The sequence below is a fragment of the Heterocephalus glaber genome, unplaced genomic scaffold, assembly GCF_053883595.1.
Source record: "Heterocephalus glaber isolate CG9 unplaced genomic scaffold, H.glaber_assembly_v1.0 deba00001764, whole genome shotgun sequence".
In the NCBI taxonomy this organism is placed as follows: domain Eukaryota; kingdom Metazoa; phylum Chordata; class Mammalia; order Rodentia; family Bathyergidae; genus Heterocephalus; species Heterocephalus glaber.
Window position 1 is genome coordinate 6,260,102 of NW_028258461.1, and position 16,140 is coordinate 6,276,241.

Below are 16,140 nucleotides of genomic sequence, written 5' to 3' on the forward strand. Positions count from 1 at the left end.
ATCATAGCGGGAAACTTTCCAAGTATTAGGAAAGTATTCAAAATCCAACTGAAAAAACTATAGGCCAATATCTTTAATGAACATAGTAGTTACAATGAAAAATCATACTCCAACAACCTAGACAATCTTGGAGAAATAGACAGATTCCTAAACATATATGAATTAACAAAACTGAACCAAGAAGACATAAAAATCTGAACACCTCAGTAACAGACCATGAAACTGAGGCAATAATAAAAAACCTACCAAAACCTCAAAATCTTCAATGAAATTGAATGGGAAGGAGGACTTCCAAACTCATTCAAGGAAGCTGCCATTACTTAGTCCAAAATCAGACAAAGACCCAACTAAGAAAACTGTAGGCCAATCTCTTTAATGAACATAGTTGCAAAAATCCTCAGCAAGGTATTGTCAGATAAAATGCAACCAATCTTTAAAAAGATTATATATCAGGACCAAGCAGGCTTACTTCCAGGGATACAAATCAATAAATATAATATACCACATAAACCAAAGCAAAGACAAAAATCATATGATCATCTTAATAGACGCATTAAAACATTTTAACAAAATCCAACATCCATTCATCGTGAAAACCTTGAAGAAAATAGGCATAGAAGGAACTTCTCTCAATCTGATAAAAGCCATTTATAAAAAAACCCAACAGCCAACATCATATTAAAGGGGGAAATGCTGAAAGCTTTCTGGCTAAAATCAGAAGCAATACAAAGATTTCCACTATGACCACTTCTTTTTAACAGATACTCCTGACTTAACAACCAATCTGATGTTCGGACTTAGGACCCACTGCTCAGATTTATGACCTGCATTTGGACTTACAATGCAGGAACATGAGCAGGAGTGCAGCTGTACGGTGGCATCTTTTACTTCTGTATTTGATTCTATGCCTAAAACCCCACAGATTTCTCAGTGAGTATACTGTCTACAGTGTGTTCTCAAAAGTGAATGCAGCTATGCTAGAACTAGAGGCTCTGAAATATTGACTGGTTAACAAAAGTGGAACGGCAAATCAGAAAACATTTATGATGCTATTGTAAAGGTTATGAAATAAAACAGAAAATGACAAAACAGACCGTGTTAATGGGTTTCCTCTTGAAAGCTATGCCCAGGATCCCTACTACCAATTCTTCCATTTCCACTTTGTCATCTCCCTTACCAGGCCTTCTGCGTCTCCTGATCATAATTCCAATGATGACACTGACAAGGCCTTTGAAGGATTCAATGACTAAAATATTACCTTGAATGTCTTTTTTGTACAGTTCTGTAAATCTTGTTTGTAGATCCTCAATGTCTTTTTTTTGTACAATATACCATGTTTATACAGTACTGTAATATTTGCTAACTGGGGCAGAACAGTACTATAGTTTAATGTTCTGTTATACATTACAGTACTGCATGTAAGAGTTATGGAAATGAAAGCAAAGTCATCGAGTTGGAGTTTTCTTTGACCATTTCTTTTTCTAAATATTAATTCATTTAATGACCTAGTCACAGGAACAGAATTCATATGAGTTTGCTTTTTTTGCCTCAATATCCAAAAAATTTCAGGTAGCTTATTTTTCTCCAGTATCAGATGTTATGGAAATAATACATATTTTGAAGACATGTGTCTTTTCATGAATGCTGTGTTTATTTGCACAGCATACTTAGTGAATGTACCTAAAACACAATAGGCTACAGACATTCCTCTTTCAGTGATTGAGTTCTGTTCAGAAAACAATCCTAAAATTTATATGGAATCAGAAGAGACCCAGGATAGCAAAAGAAATCCTGGGTAATAAGAGCAATGCAGAAGGTATCACAATCCTGGACTTTCAGTTATATTACAAAGCTACAGTAATAAAAATAGCATGGTACTGGCATGGAAACAGACCTGTGGACCAATGGAACTGAGCAGAGGCAAAGAAACAAGCCCAGAAACATTCAGCCATCTGAGCTTTGTCAGAGTGGCCAAAAACATATGCTGGAGGAAAGGTAGCCTGTTTAGCAAATGGTGCTGGGAAATCTGGCTAGCCACATTCAGAAGATGAAACTTGTCCCATATTTCTCACCATATAGTAAACTAAAATCAAAATAGTTCAAAGATCTAAATATTAAAATAAAACAACCTTCTGGAAGATGAAGTAGATTAAACTCTTGAAGTCATAGGCAAATGCAAGTACTTTTTAAACACAAGACCAGTTGTATAAGAAGTCACATCGAGTATTGACAAATGGGATTGTATCAAATTAAAGTTTCTCCACAGCAAAGGAAACAATCAACAGTGTGAAGAGACAACCTACACAATAGGAAAAATAATTTCCAGCTATACCTCGGATAGAAAATTAATATCTAGAATATATAAAGAACTCAAAAAAAATTGGACAACTCAAAAATAAAAGACCTGACCATGAAATGGGCAACTAAAATGAGTAGAGATTTCTCAAAAGAAGTACAAATGACCAATTAAATACATGAAAAATGTTCAATGTCTCTGGTCATTAGAAATAAAAACTAAAACAATATGAGATTCCATATTAGTCCAGAAAGGGTTGTTATCATAAAAAAATCAAATAGGGACAGGGATTTAGCTCAGTGTTTCCATCGCCTGCCTCGCAAGTGCAAGGTCCTGAGTCCAATCCCCGGTACAAAAAAAAAAAAAACCCTCAAATAATAACAAATGCTGGTGAGGGTGTGAGGAAAAAGAAACCCTTCCACATTCTTGGTGGGAATGTGTATAGTAAACCACTATGGATATCGGTATGAAGATTTCTCAAAACCCTAAAAACATAACTTCCATTTGGTCCAGCTCTTCCCCTTATAGGTATCATATCAAAAAAGTTAAAACCATCATGATTATTGTGACCCGTGCACACCCATATTTATAGCAACACAATTCATTATAGCTAACTCTTGGAAGCAGCCTATGTGTTCAACAACAAATGAATGGATAAAGAAAATGTGGTGTTTGTATACAATGGGCTACTACTCTCCTATAAAGAAGGATAAATTTGAGTCACTTGTAGGAAAACAAATGCACCTTAATACCATAATTTTAAGTGAAATAAATCAGACACATATGCTTAAATATCACATGGTTTCTACTTCTGCAAATGGGAAGGCACCAAGGGATGTTGGGGTGGCGGGAAGGGAAGGGGATGTTTAAAGAATTAAGATGTGTCATGTACATGTATGAACTACTCAAAAAATGTATTCGTTATTTACCACAGACATGCACTAATAAAAATGGAAGAAAAAATTCAAACCCAGTTGGGACCCTGTAGGGGATATAGGTACTTCAAACGGTTGATTGGGGGTAGTTTTCCTACTGGCACAGTAAGGAGAAAAATATACTGCTTTACTTTAGCTTTAAGAAAGGAAAAAATTCATAAATCAAAATTAGTACCCATGTTAATTTGGTGTTTGAGTTTTTAAAATTACATTTATTGCAGTATAATTTGTATAATGTAAATTACTCTTTAAAACTGTGATGAGTTTGAAACATGTGTAGTTGTGTAATCATTACAATAAGCAATGTATAGAAGATATACACCACATCAAAAAGTTCCTTCATGTCACTGTACATTTAATTCCCATCTCCTACATTAGCTCTTGGCAACTGGTAGTTTCTTTTTGGTACCTACAGTTTTGCTTTTTCCAGAATGTCATACAAATGGAAGGTTACAGTAGGTGGCTTTTGATATCTACCTTCTTCTACATATAATGATGCTTTGGATATTCACCCATGTTAGTGTATATATATCAGTAGCTAGTTACTTTTATATTGGGCTAGAGGTGAACACAGGCTCTTGTCCATGCTAGGCAAGTACTCTACCATGGAGCTTCCACCCCTCCTCCACCTTACCCCTATCAGCCAGTTCTTTGCACTGATCAGGAGGAGAATAAAACTATTGATTAATCTTATTGTTTTAAGTCAAATATTAATATTAAATAGTGTGTTAGTCATTTTTCCATTGCTGTGACAAAATACCTACGAAAATAAACTTAAAAGTTTGACATGGTGGTACATGCCTGTAATCCCAGCACTCTGTGAGGCTGAGGCAGGAGGGTCACAACTTTGAGCCCAGCCTGGCCAACTTTGTCAGCTTAGTGAAACCCTGACACAAAATTAAAAATAAAAAGAGGCTTGGGGATGTAGCTCAGGACAGATTCTTGGTTTGTTCTTCAGTTCCACAAACAAACAACCTCCAAACACTTAGAAAGGAGGAAAGGTTTATTTTGGCTTGTAGTTTTAGAGGTTTCAGTCCATGGTCAGGTGGTTCCATTGCTTATAGGCTTATGGTGAGGAAGAGACATCATGATGGAAGGGTATTGTCAAAGAAATGTGCTCACAACATGGAAGGCAGGAATTGGAGAGAGAAAGCCAGAGAGGAAGTGCTGGAAACAAGATATAGTCCCCAAGTCCCCCCCTTGACCTATTTCCTTCAACTAGGCCCCTTCTCCTAAGTTTCCATTGTTTCCCAATAACACCATCATATTATGAATCCATCAACTAATTGATTCACCACTAAATTTAGAGGCCTCATGATCCAACTATCAACCAAAAGCCCATTAGCTAGCAACCCTGCCACTAGAACATGGCCTTTAGGACACATTTTAGATCGAAATCATAATGAATTGTAATGTGAACATTAAAAAGTAAATATAACCTGATTTCTTTTTGTGATAGCAGCAGACTTTGTTGCAGAAAAAATCTGCTGAACACATTAGAAAAACTGGACTAAATATTTAAAATTCAGTTTGAAGGCCTTGGAGATCTATTGAGGTAGAAAAGATCTATCTATCCATCCATCCATCCATCCACCCACCCACCCATCCATCCATCTATCTATCTTACTCACACAAAACTTGTACACACATACATAACCAACCACTTTCAAAGTCTGGTAACTATAAATTAAATGAGATGTCACTCATTCCCACAAGTTAGGCAAAAAAAAATTGTGTCTACTAGAAAAGTTTCCATTTTATTTTCAGTTTATACTATTTGTTTCTATTGGACAAGGATACCTGCTGCTTGCTTTTGTGAATAAAGGTTTGTTGGAAAAAAAGTAATGCGTATTCATGTATGCATTTTCTATGGCTACTTTTATGCTACTCTGTTAGAGTCTAGTAGTTGCAACAGATCATACGGCCTAGAAAGCCTAGTATATTTACTATGTTGCCCTTTACAAAATAAAATTGCTGACCTAGAATCGTTACATTTTATTGTGGGCTTATTATTTGCCACGTACCATACTAAGTCATTCCTATTCATGGTCTCATTTAATCCATACACCCACTCTATGAGGGAAGTACTACTATTGTCCTCATTTGGGGTGACAAAAGAGACAACCTAAGTAACCTAACAAAGTTCACATACCTAGTGAATTCCAAGAGCAAAACTTCAGACCCAGCTGTTTGACTCCAATGCTTATGCCCTTAATCACCATGCTATATTGCCTCTTTATACGGGTGTGGTTTCTTTTTCTCCTGAAGCTTCAATCAAGAATAAGCATTTCCTTCCATTCACTTTGGGAGTCTGCTCTCCCAAAAGCCTGATTGCAAAATAGTATAGGGATGATCCAAATATATGGTGAATGTTTAAATTTTAAAAATTTATTCCAGTAAAAGACGTATTGCCATTAATCCCGCTCAAAATACGTCCCCTTGCTTTGGACACACTTATCCTATCATTCTTGCCACTTCCTAAAGCAGTCCTGGAAGTTCTCTTTCCTGAATGACTTTACCAGGTGTGATTTTAAAAAGTATGGTAAATACTGCTACCCAGTGCCATCCAAAGGAAAGGCAGCCTCATAAGAATATTACAGTGTGTCCTCATCCATCTTATTCACAGAATCTGGCACCGTGCAACTTCTGATCTCCCCCAAAGTCAAAATGATCATGAAAGAAACATTTTGAATCAATTCAGGATATCAGGGCAGTCATGACAGTGCAACTAAAGACACTCACACAAGAGGATTTCCAGACCTGCTTCAGAACGTGGCAAGGACAATGGGATAAATGCGTTCAGAGATAAGGGGGCTGTTTTGAGGGGGATTAACGGTAATGTGTCTTTTGTTATAAAAAATTTAAAAAATTTAAACATTCACCATAATTTTGACCACACTCTATAGTTTGCCCTTACTTTGTATCTATATTGTCAAATACTGAGCTAGTGGATTTACATCTAATAATACCTCAGCTGAGCTTCGAATGACAGGCACTGTTACCTTCCATGTCTTACAAATTAGGTAAGTGAAGCTCAGAGAGGCTGCAAACCTTTTTTCATGGTCACATACTTACTAAATGGCAGGGCTGAGATTCAAACTCAGGTCTGACTCCAAAATCCGTGGTCTTACATTTCCTTCCAATGTGGGCACCCAAGTATTTTTCTTCACTAAAACTCCTCATTTGAAAAATAAAGGAAAATTAGCCTCAGAGAAATTGAGTAACTTCCCTAAGGTCACACAGCACAGGAATTAGCATCCCTGCTTTCCCAGTCCATTGCTTTTTCTGTTAAATGTTACACTGCCCCTATTATTTGTTTCCAGTAACAGCAAGCTTTAGGTATTCAGAGTATTTTAAGTTTTGGGTTACTCTATCAGTATTTTCTAGATGCCAATACTTTAACAGATATTGCTCTGAATGCTAACTATGCTGTCTGTCCTTGTCATAAGAAGATGACATTACTGAGGGGCGCTGGCCTTTAGGTATGAGCTGGTGGAGTTTCAGAGGTGGAGGCAGCAAGTACAGGGAGAGTATTTTCAATGAGCGTGACACACTTTACCCAATCTCCATGTTTTTTTGTGAGCTGGTTGGGGTTAGGGTAGGAGGTGGACACAGAGAGTTGGTTACAGGCCGGCTCTACTCTGTTTTTCTCTGGCCTTCATGATTCTCGCTGTTTCCTGAATCCTTCAAAGTGCCTGGGTACCATGCTGCCTCAAACAGCATAGGGAACGCTGGCTGCAGGCATGTTCTCTCCATGATCCAGGTGCTCCACTTCCTGCACCAGCCTGAGGCATCCTCAAGAAGCCATGCTGTCCTCTCCTTCATGGCAAGCTCTTTCCAGGTGCCAGGGACATGGGTGTTTATTCGTGATCCTCTCTAGAATGCGCCTCCAACCCTTCTTACTCCCTCATCCTCAACATAGTACTGACTCATTCTCAAGTCCCTGCCTAGTTTTGGAGATCATTGCTGTAACCATCTCACTGTATTTGCTCAAGAGTCTTGCCTTTCTTCTCCCTCCTCTCTCCTGGCAATTTCAATTGCCACAACTTCATTCAGTCACGGAGCCTGGGGATACCCCCATTTTTTTTTTATCTGTGAGTCAGATGTCTCTTCTCAACTATACTTCTACAATTCCAACTCTCCCCTGGACACTGGGTCCTGGGCTTTCTACTCACTGCTCAAGTGCAATAAGCTCAACCTCACTAATCCTCCTGCCGATGTCCTGCTTCACACCTTGGCATTGCAACTCCAATGCCATTAGAGATATTTTGACTCTCTCCTTCTCTTCAGCTACTCAGCACAGAGTCTGATACATTCTCCCTTACATTGTCAATGTGAAACCATCTTTAAGTTTTCTTAGCACTAAACACATTAATCCATGAGTGATCACTGAACAAATTAATTCATGACTGAATAATAAATGAATGCTTCCTTTTCTGATCCCTGCCATCCAGAAAAAATGCTTGCAAGCACTGAATGCATCACATAGCACATTCTAATCTGCACTATAGTTTTGAGTGTACATACTGTTTTTCTAGCTTATAAGTCCATTAATGCAGAGGAACTTCTTCCTCTTGGCCTCTTCCACTGCTGCTAGCACAGGACCTTATAAGCAGCAAGACTCAATGTGTTTTGAGAATGACTGAGGACTTGGAAGGAAGGAAAGAAGGCTGGCTGGAAGGATAAGACAGCCGATGACTCCATCTCCCCACCTAGGGGGTTATCCATAGGTTATCCATAGGTCTTGGCCAAGTAGTGTATGGGGAGGCTGAAGGGGAGGCAGAAAACCAAGTCACATTGGAGGAAATACCAGAGCATGTGAGCCAGCCAAGCAGGTGTGACCAAAGGTGTTGTCCAGTTCAGGCAGTCCTGAAGTATTCGAGCTGGAGAGCAGCCACGGGGCTGGCAGGACTGAGGAATAGCAGAAAGAGATGAGGGGCTGGAAAAACCCTGAGCAAACATGGACAACCCATGCCTGGCCTCCAACAAGGACCCTCTAGCACTGTGTGAGAGGGAGCTGGGTCTGCCCGAAAGGAACAGAGGTCAGTCCAAGGGAATGTCACATGAGGTGGATAGCCAGTGTGATATCCAGACCTCGAACAAAACCAATCTTCCCTTTACAATCTGGTCCAACCTACAGGCCAGCTTTGCTTCTCAAGACCGACTCAATGACCATTACTCACTTTCCTCACCTTTGGTGCAACCTAGTCTTTCCAGGGCTCCCCTTCCTGCTGTCCCCTGAGGATAGGGCTCTAACTCCAAACTCCAAGCCTTTCACTTTCCTTTTCCTCTACTCCAAATCTTCATTCTTCATTCTATTTAACTTTTCCCTTTGAAAATGGTTTATTACCTAGGCAAGGACTGTAGATCAGTGACAGAGCATATGCCTACCATGTGCAAGGCCCTGATTCAACCCATGAGTCTTCAAAAAACAAAATTTATTACTTATAAAACATAATGGGAGTGATAGCAATACATTAGTTACAGCATAATCTTATGCAAAGAATAATAATTAAGTGTCAATAATGCCACATTATAAGTGTGATACCTTGAATGATCACAAAATTCTTCTGGCACACTTTTTTTGTAACCATTCTTCCCATTTTAATCCTAATATTCTTCCAGTTTCACTCAAGCCTTGGTGTCTTTTAGAAGCCATTTTTTTCTCAAGTCTGGCCTTGAACTCACTATATAGCTCAGGCTGGCCTCAAACTTGCGGTGATCCTGCCTCAGCCTCTCGAGTGCTGGGATTACAGGCATGTGCCACCACATCTGTCTTTGGAAGCCATTCTTTTTTTTTGCCTCAGTACTGTGGATTGAACTCAGGGCCTTTGCACTGAGCTACATCCTCAACATTTTCAATAATAATGACAACAATTATTATTAATTTTAAGAAATGGTCTCAGTTGTCTAGATGGAACTCCAACTTCCGATCCTCCTGCCTCAGTCTCCTAAATGCTGGGATTATAGGCAAGTGCCACCAAGCCTGGCTTTGGAAGCCATTCTCACTTGAGCTTCTCTAGTGCTCCAAAGTCATTGCAGGTCTGTGGATATATCATGCTGCCTCATCCCTCTCATGTCTGCATGTCTCCTCTCCTCAGCTCTGTTTTCTTTTTCCAGAAAGCAGGTCATAGGTCCCTTTAGAGACTGGTGCAGCATGCACTTTCACCAGCAATGTTCAGGAAACTCACAGTGAGAAGACAATTGGAAGCCTGAGCACTAAAGAAAGGAGAGCAGAGTAACCCAACTTATATTTCCAAATCCTCAACACACCTGACAGCTGAAGACTACAGTCTCAAACCCAAATGGCACAAGAGAACCATGAAAGTTTGCTTTGAACAACTTATCATGATTTGGTTTCAGTTTCAGGACAATTTAGAGGACCAGATTCATTGGTTGTGCACTTGAACTTAGATTAGAGGTTAGAATGTGTGGCTCAGAAGACCTCTACTCTGACATTCTTCAGATACCAAGAGTGAATGCCGTCAGGGCCCAGAGGGACTACATTAGGGTCCCAGACATTGGTCTGAGTGGGAGAGCTGCTCAATAGAAATTCAGATGGCCTGTTTGCTCTATGAATGCTTAGTAAAATGGGAGTAAGCAGATTTCACCCCCAAGATGTGGAAAAGTGGTGTGTGTGCAGGTGTGCATTCATGCATGTGTGTGTGCACACGCGCACATGTGTGCAGGTGTGCATGTGTGTGCTGGGAAGGGCAGCACTCATGGATGGCGCAGTAAGTCTAGCAAATATATGGACTGCATCATTACTGAGGTCCATGGGCCGCACCAACAGGATGTGCCGTGCTCAGTGAGCAGCACAGTCTTAGGCGCATCAGTTGAGCAGAGCTTCTGAGTAAGACGAAGCAGGCAGCAGCAGGCCCCTCCACCACGCAGGATGCAGGGCATTTTCAAGAGAAACCAATGCCAACAGGTGGTCTCCAGACTAAACAGGGGCAAAAGGCAAGGGTCCAATGTGGCCACACACCTCTACAGCATCTTAGAAAGAAGTTAGCATTGCTTTACCCATTCACCAGCCCCATGTCAAGAATCGCATTGTGGAGGCTGAGAGACCTTAAGCGTACAAAATATTCTTGGTAATTTTTTGGAGAGCAAATGATTTCTTAAAGTATTTTGATGATCAATAATTTATCTGTTAAGAAAAAAATTAGGACTAAATAATAAAAATGAACTTGTGAAAACATTTATACAGCATTGCAATAAACAGTTTTGTGTTTTAATTAATAAAGTTGTTTTATTCCCTTAATCATTTCTAGGCATCAAACTCCCGGTATCCTCTTTCTAGAAAGTTCCTAGTCATCCCAGAGGCCTTGCTTTTCAAAGCTAGAGGGAGCACTTTTGATTAAACCAGAAACGTGCTCCCTGGAGACAACACTATAAGAAGTCTTCCTAATTTCAAAACATCAACAAAAACTTCTTTATATCATCTTTACAGGATGGTAAAAAGGAAAAGAAAAGAAAAAAAATTGGTCACAAATGTTAACAGTTTTTTAATGATCTGCAAAAATTACTTCTGGATTGGTACTTCAAGACAGGTACTGTGTTAGTCTGCTGGGCCTGCTATTTAAAAATACCATAAACTGGGTGGCATACAAACAACAGATGTTTCTCTTCTCTTTCTTCTTCTTTCTTTCTGTCATCCTTTCTTCCTCTCTTTGTTTCATACCGCAGATTAAACCCAGGACCTTCATACATTCCCAGCCTTTTAAAACATTGTTTGTCAATTTTGAGACAGGGTTTGCTGGGCTCAAACTTGGGATCACCCTGCCTCAGCCTCCCAGAGTGCTAGGATTACAGGTGTGTGCCACCACACTGAGCTCAGACATTTATTTTTCACAGCTCTAGAAGCTGAGAAGTCCAAAATCACAGCACTGACATGTTGGGAGCAATGCTACATAATTCTAGGGAAAAATCATTTGGTTAGCCTAGTTCTCTTGCCTACAGCCCAGCTACAGAATAACTCCAGTTTGGCCTCCGGTCACAACTGAGACTTCAGTGATCCAGTGATGCTGTGATTCTCCAGGACAAGAAACATCCTGGGAGAACAAACATCTTCTCAGTTCCTCGTTGTTCCTGGACTGTTAACATCTTGTTTGCCCGAGATGTACTGAACTCTCTGCAAGCCTTCTGTTACACCTTGTTTATCCCAATGTGAACTATTGAACTCTCTGCAAGTCATTTGTTTCTCCCGATGTACTGAATTCTCTGCAAGTCATTTGTTACGAGGTACTGAATAAAAGGTGTGGTAAGCTGGGGGCTTTTGTCTTTGCCGCCCAGAGCAGCACTGATCAGACCCAAAGCTCGGCTGCTTCTCAGTCTCATTTTTCTACCTTTCCTATAATTCGCCGTGTGCTGCCGTGGCTCGCAGGAGACCAGGACTCACTGCAGAGGTTCTGGTAACGTCCCCTTCCCCTGTCCCCTACACTGACAAATTCAGTATCTGGTGAGGGCTCTTTCGAGTTCATAGAAGGTGGATTTTTATGGTGTCATCACATTGCAGAAGGAACAAACAAGCTCATCTGGGTCTCTTTTATAAGGTCATTAATCCTCTATGAAGGTTTCATCCTGATGATCTAACCCCTCCCAAAGGTTTCCACCTCTTAAAATGTCAAGTTGGGGATTAGGACTTCAACAAAGGAATTTGGGGGAGAAGGACACTAAGATTCAGACCATAGCAAGTATTTTGAGTTCCTTTCAGTAAAAGAAGTTCACAGACCCTATCTCAAAGTGCTTCTCGGTTCACAGAACCCTAAGTGACCTAGATTTCTGTCCTGTACTTCACTTCTCCACCTCCACTTAGGCAAGCTCCTCTGGTCTCATGGCTGCACACACCAAATGTAAGCAGATGATCCCCACCTTCATAGTTTAGGCTTTGACCTTTCTCCTCTGACCTCCTGATCCCCATGCCCAACTGCAGGATTGACTTCACAGGTCCCAAACTGTACCTCTGATTATCAATTACAACCAAGTTTCTACTATTTTCTTGATTTTCAGCACTAACAACTCCATCCTTCCACTTGCTTATTCCAAAGGATCCTTGGCATCCTCTTTGACTCTTTTCTAACACATTTCATATTCATTGCATTCGTACATCCTCTTGGTTCTCTGTTCATACTATACCCAGAATATGGCTTCTTTCTACCACCTCCAGCACCATGAATCCATTCCATCCCTACTGCTACCACTTTATAGTGTCCATTATGTTTTTTATGGATTATGGTGACAGCTTTGCTTCAGTGCCTGTGAAGCAAGGATGTTTGTGGTGCCACCATGCCTGGCCATTTTTAATGTTCTCAATGCAAAGATGTTCAAAGGAAGCACATCTGAGGAAATATCAGTGGATTGGAATATCTGTGCAGAGAGGATTGTCAGTGGAAAAAAGCACACACAATTAAAGGCAATGATGCAGAGAGAGTCTTCTGCTCCGGCCCAGCCTCACCTAGAAACAAGACTGTGTCAGGTACTTGTTACCCAAGTCTCAAGTAGTATCCTTTCTCACTTCATTATTATTTGTTTGAGGGAAGGCCACCTATCCTACATCTCTTGCAAATAGTGGCAAGCTCTGCATCAGGCTAGTAAACACTCAGAAAGTTTTAGTTCAATCCATTCACTTATACACAATCCATTCATTCACTAAATATATATTTATTGAGTGCTTACTATGTACCAGCACCATGTTAGGTACTGGGATGAAACAGTGACCAATCCAGAGAGCATAGACCTTCCTCACAGATCTTCTGATGTAGTTGGGAGGAGACGGGTAACCAATAAATCCCCGGCAAAACAATAAATTCCATGAAGAAAATATAAAATGGGAGGAAGGGATAGGGCATTCAAACAAAGGGAAAGGTTAGGTGGTCAGGCAATTCCTCACCAAGAAAGTCACATCTGAGCAGAGAGACCTGAAGGAAAAGAAGAAGTAAGTCATGGGTGATTCATGGAAAGAAAATGTCAGACAGAAAGGAGAGCAGATTCGAAGGTTCTGAGACATGAGGGCAGGTGACACATTAGGGAAGTGATACAGAAGCCAGGATTAAGTGTTCTAGGGCAGAAGTAGGAAATGACATCTGAGAGTTGATCACACAGGGCTTCCCAGGTCATTTATATCCAGGCTTTACACTCTGAATGGGAGAAGAGTGATTACAGAGTTGGGGGCAGAGGGAAGACATGATCTCCTGCAGGCAACTGTATTGAAACAGATTATATAGAGGCAAGAGTAGAAGCAAGAGGCCAGATAGGAGAGCATCTTGGAAATCCAGATAAGAGACGCTTGGCGTTGGAACCCATCTATAATGTTCTGGGGGAAACTCCATGATGGACTCACAAAAGTCCAGCCTACCGTAAGCTCTAAGGTTTCTGTCACTTCTGTGCAATCTGAGGCTGGCCACAAGGCTCACACTGGCTGCCTGCAGTACTCTCTCCATGGGACACAGCGTGTACCATGGATATAATATCACAGGAATAATGGCGCGACGGACATTCAAACCAATCAACTTACCTGATGACTAATACTATAGAGCACTGGGTTTTTGTGTCTGCTTACTGTTCTTTATCTTCTTTTGTGAAGTCACTGGTCAAACCTTTGCCCATTTTGATTGGGATATTTAATCTCTTTTAAAATTCAATTTTATTAGTTTTAGGTGTTTCTATGTTGCCTAGGCTGGCCTTGAATTCTTGGGCTCAAGCAATCCTCCTGACTCAGCCTTCTGGGTCACTGGGACTATAGGCACAGGCTACCACACTGGCCCCTGTGTTATCATTATAATCAGTTTGTAGAGAAATGTATTATACATTCTTGGTAAGAGTCCTTTGCTACACATGTATTGTGGATATTTTCCCCAGTGTATGGATTTTCATTTTCTTAATCATGTCTTTAAATGAATAAAAGGTTGGTTGTGTCTGGCATGGTGGTACACTCCTGTAATTCCAGGACTTTGGGAAGCTGAGGCAGGATGATTACAAGTTTGAGCCCATCCTGGACAATTTAGTGAGATTCTGTCAAAAAGAAATGCTACTGGATGTAGCTCAGTGTGAATACCCTGGGTTCAAACTCCAGTACTGAGAAAAAAATTTTGATTTTTTTTTAAATGAGGTATAACATATCAGTTTTTCTTTTATGGTTAATTCTTTTTCTGTCCTCTACTAGAAATCTTTGTCTACCTTAAGGTTGTGAAGATACCACCCTGTTTTTCCAGAATCTTTATAACTTTCGCTTATACTTTTCAGCCTATAAGCAATCTTTTTTTTCTTTTTTCAGATTTTGGGACAAGGTCTCACCATGTAGCATAGCCTGGCCTGTAACTGTCAGTGATCTTCCTGTCTCAGCCTCCTGAGGGCTGGGATTACAGGTATGCACCACCACGCCTGGCTCTTTTGATCAAGCTTATTAATATTTGTGCATGCTGAAAAGCAGGAGTCAAGGTTCATTTTTGTCAGACATTTCTCCAGTGCTCTAGCACCATTCACTTAAAACATTTCCCTTCCACATCAAGTTGCAATAGAGTCTTCAACTGACCCTACATCTAAGGGCCTGGTTTTTGTACTTTATTTTCTTCTAATAGTTATTAGTCTACCTCAGAGAGGATCCACCACTCAGTCTTGATTTCTTCACCTTTGTAGTAAGTCTTGAAATTAAGTAATGGAAGTCTCCTAAAATAACACTTTTTCAACAATTGTTGTTGGCTATTCTAGGTCCCATGTCATTTATCTTAAATTTTTGAGTCAGCTTGTCAATTTTTACAAGAAAAAATGTTTGAAAAAGTAAAAGCAATTCTTATCCTGATTCAATTATTATACATTGCAAACCTGTATTAAATTACCATAATGTGCCCCATAAAGATGTACACAACTATGTCTCAATAAGAAAAAAAGAAATAGCAATGGTAGTTTTAAATGGGATTGCTCTGAATATGCAAGTACATTTCTGAATAAGTGATAACAATGCTGAGTGTTCTAATTGAAGACTGTGGCATATCTCTCCATTTACTTAGATATTTTTCAAGCTTTATTGAAATATGATTGATAAATAAAAATTATACAAATTTAAGGTGTATAATATGTTGTGATCAGTTCCATCACTCCCATCCCAGAGGAAGGGGCTTCTGGGTAGTCATACCACCTCTTCCGGTGCAGAGGAAGGGGCCTCCTGGCTGCCATTCCTCTGCTCCCAGCCCAGAGGAAGGGGCTTAGGGGCCACCGTGCCACCACTCCCAGTGCAGAAGTGGGGACCTCGGAGCCACTATTACACAGCTCCAAGGGCAGAGGTAGGGGCCTCCCGGCCGCCTTTCCACCACCCCCAGCCCAGAGGAAGGGGCTTACAGGCTGCCATTCCACCACTCCAAACACAGAGGAAGGGGCCTCCAGGCCACCGTTCCACCACTCCCAGCCCAAAAGAAGGGGCTTTTGGGCCGCCATACCACCACTCCCAGAGCAGAGGTAGGGGCCTCTGGGCAGCCATTCCAATGCTCCCAGCCCAGAGGAAGGGGCTTCCAGGCAGCTGTACCACCATCCCCAGCACAGAAGAGGTGAGCCATGTGGGAGCTCCAGCAAAAGGACAAGACACGTAAATAAGTCTCAAAAGCAGACTTCCAGATCACCTACAGCAACACCAAAGGGAAATGAGATGGAACACTCTAATACTTGACCACCTAGACTCCCTGAACTGGCAACAAAAGAGGATCTGGAAAAATGAAATCAGAAATAATTTCTCAGATAACAGCAGAGATTGTGCTCATATGCAAGACATGATTGATAAATCTAGAGAGGAGGTGAGGAAAATGATAGAATCCCAACATAGGAAACAAATGAAATCCATAAAACAGATGCAAACAGATTTCCAGGAGAATAAAAACTCCCTTGAAAGTCTACACAGCAGAATGAGCCAACGTGAGG

The 16,140-nt window shown here is 40.6% G+C and overlaps 1 pseudogene; it reads left to right on the forward strand.

Moving 5' to 3' along the window:
- The window catches only part of LOC101710159 (coiled-coil domain-containing protein 50 pseudogene), a 106,410-nt pseudogene that overhangs the window by 67,243 nt on the left and 23,027 nt on the right, over window positions 1-16,140 (forward strand).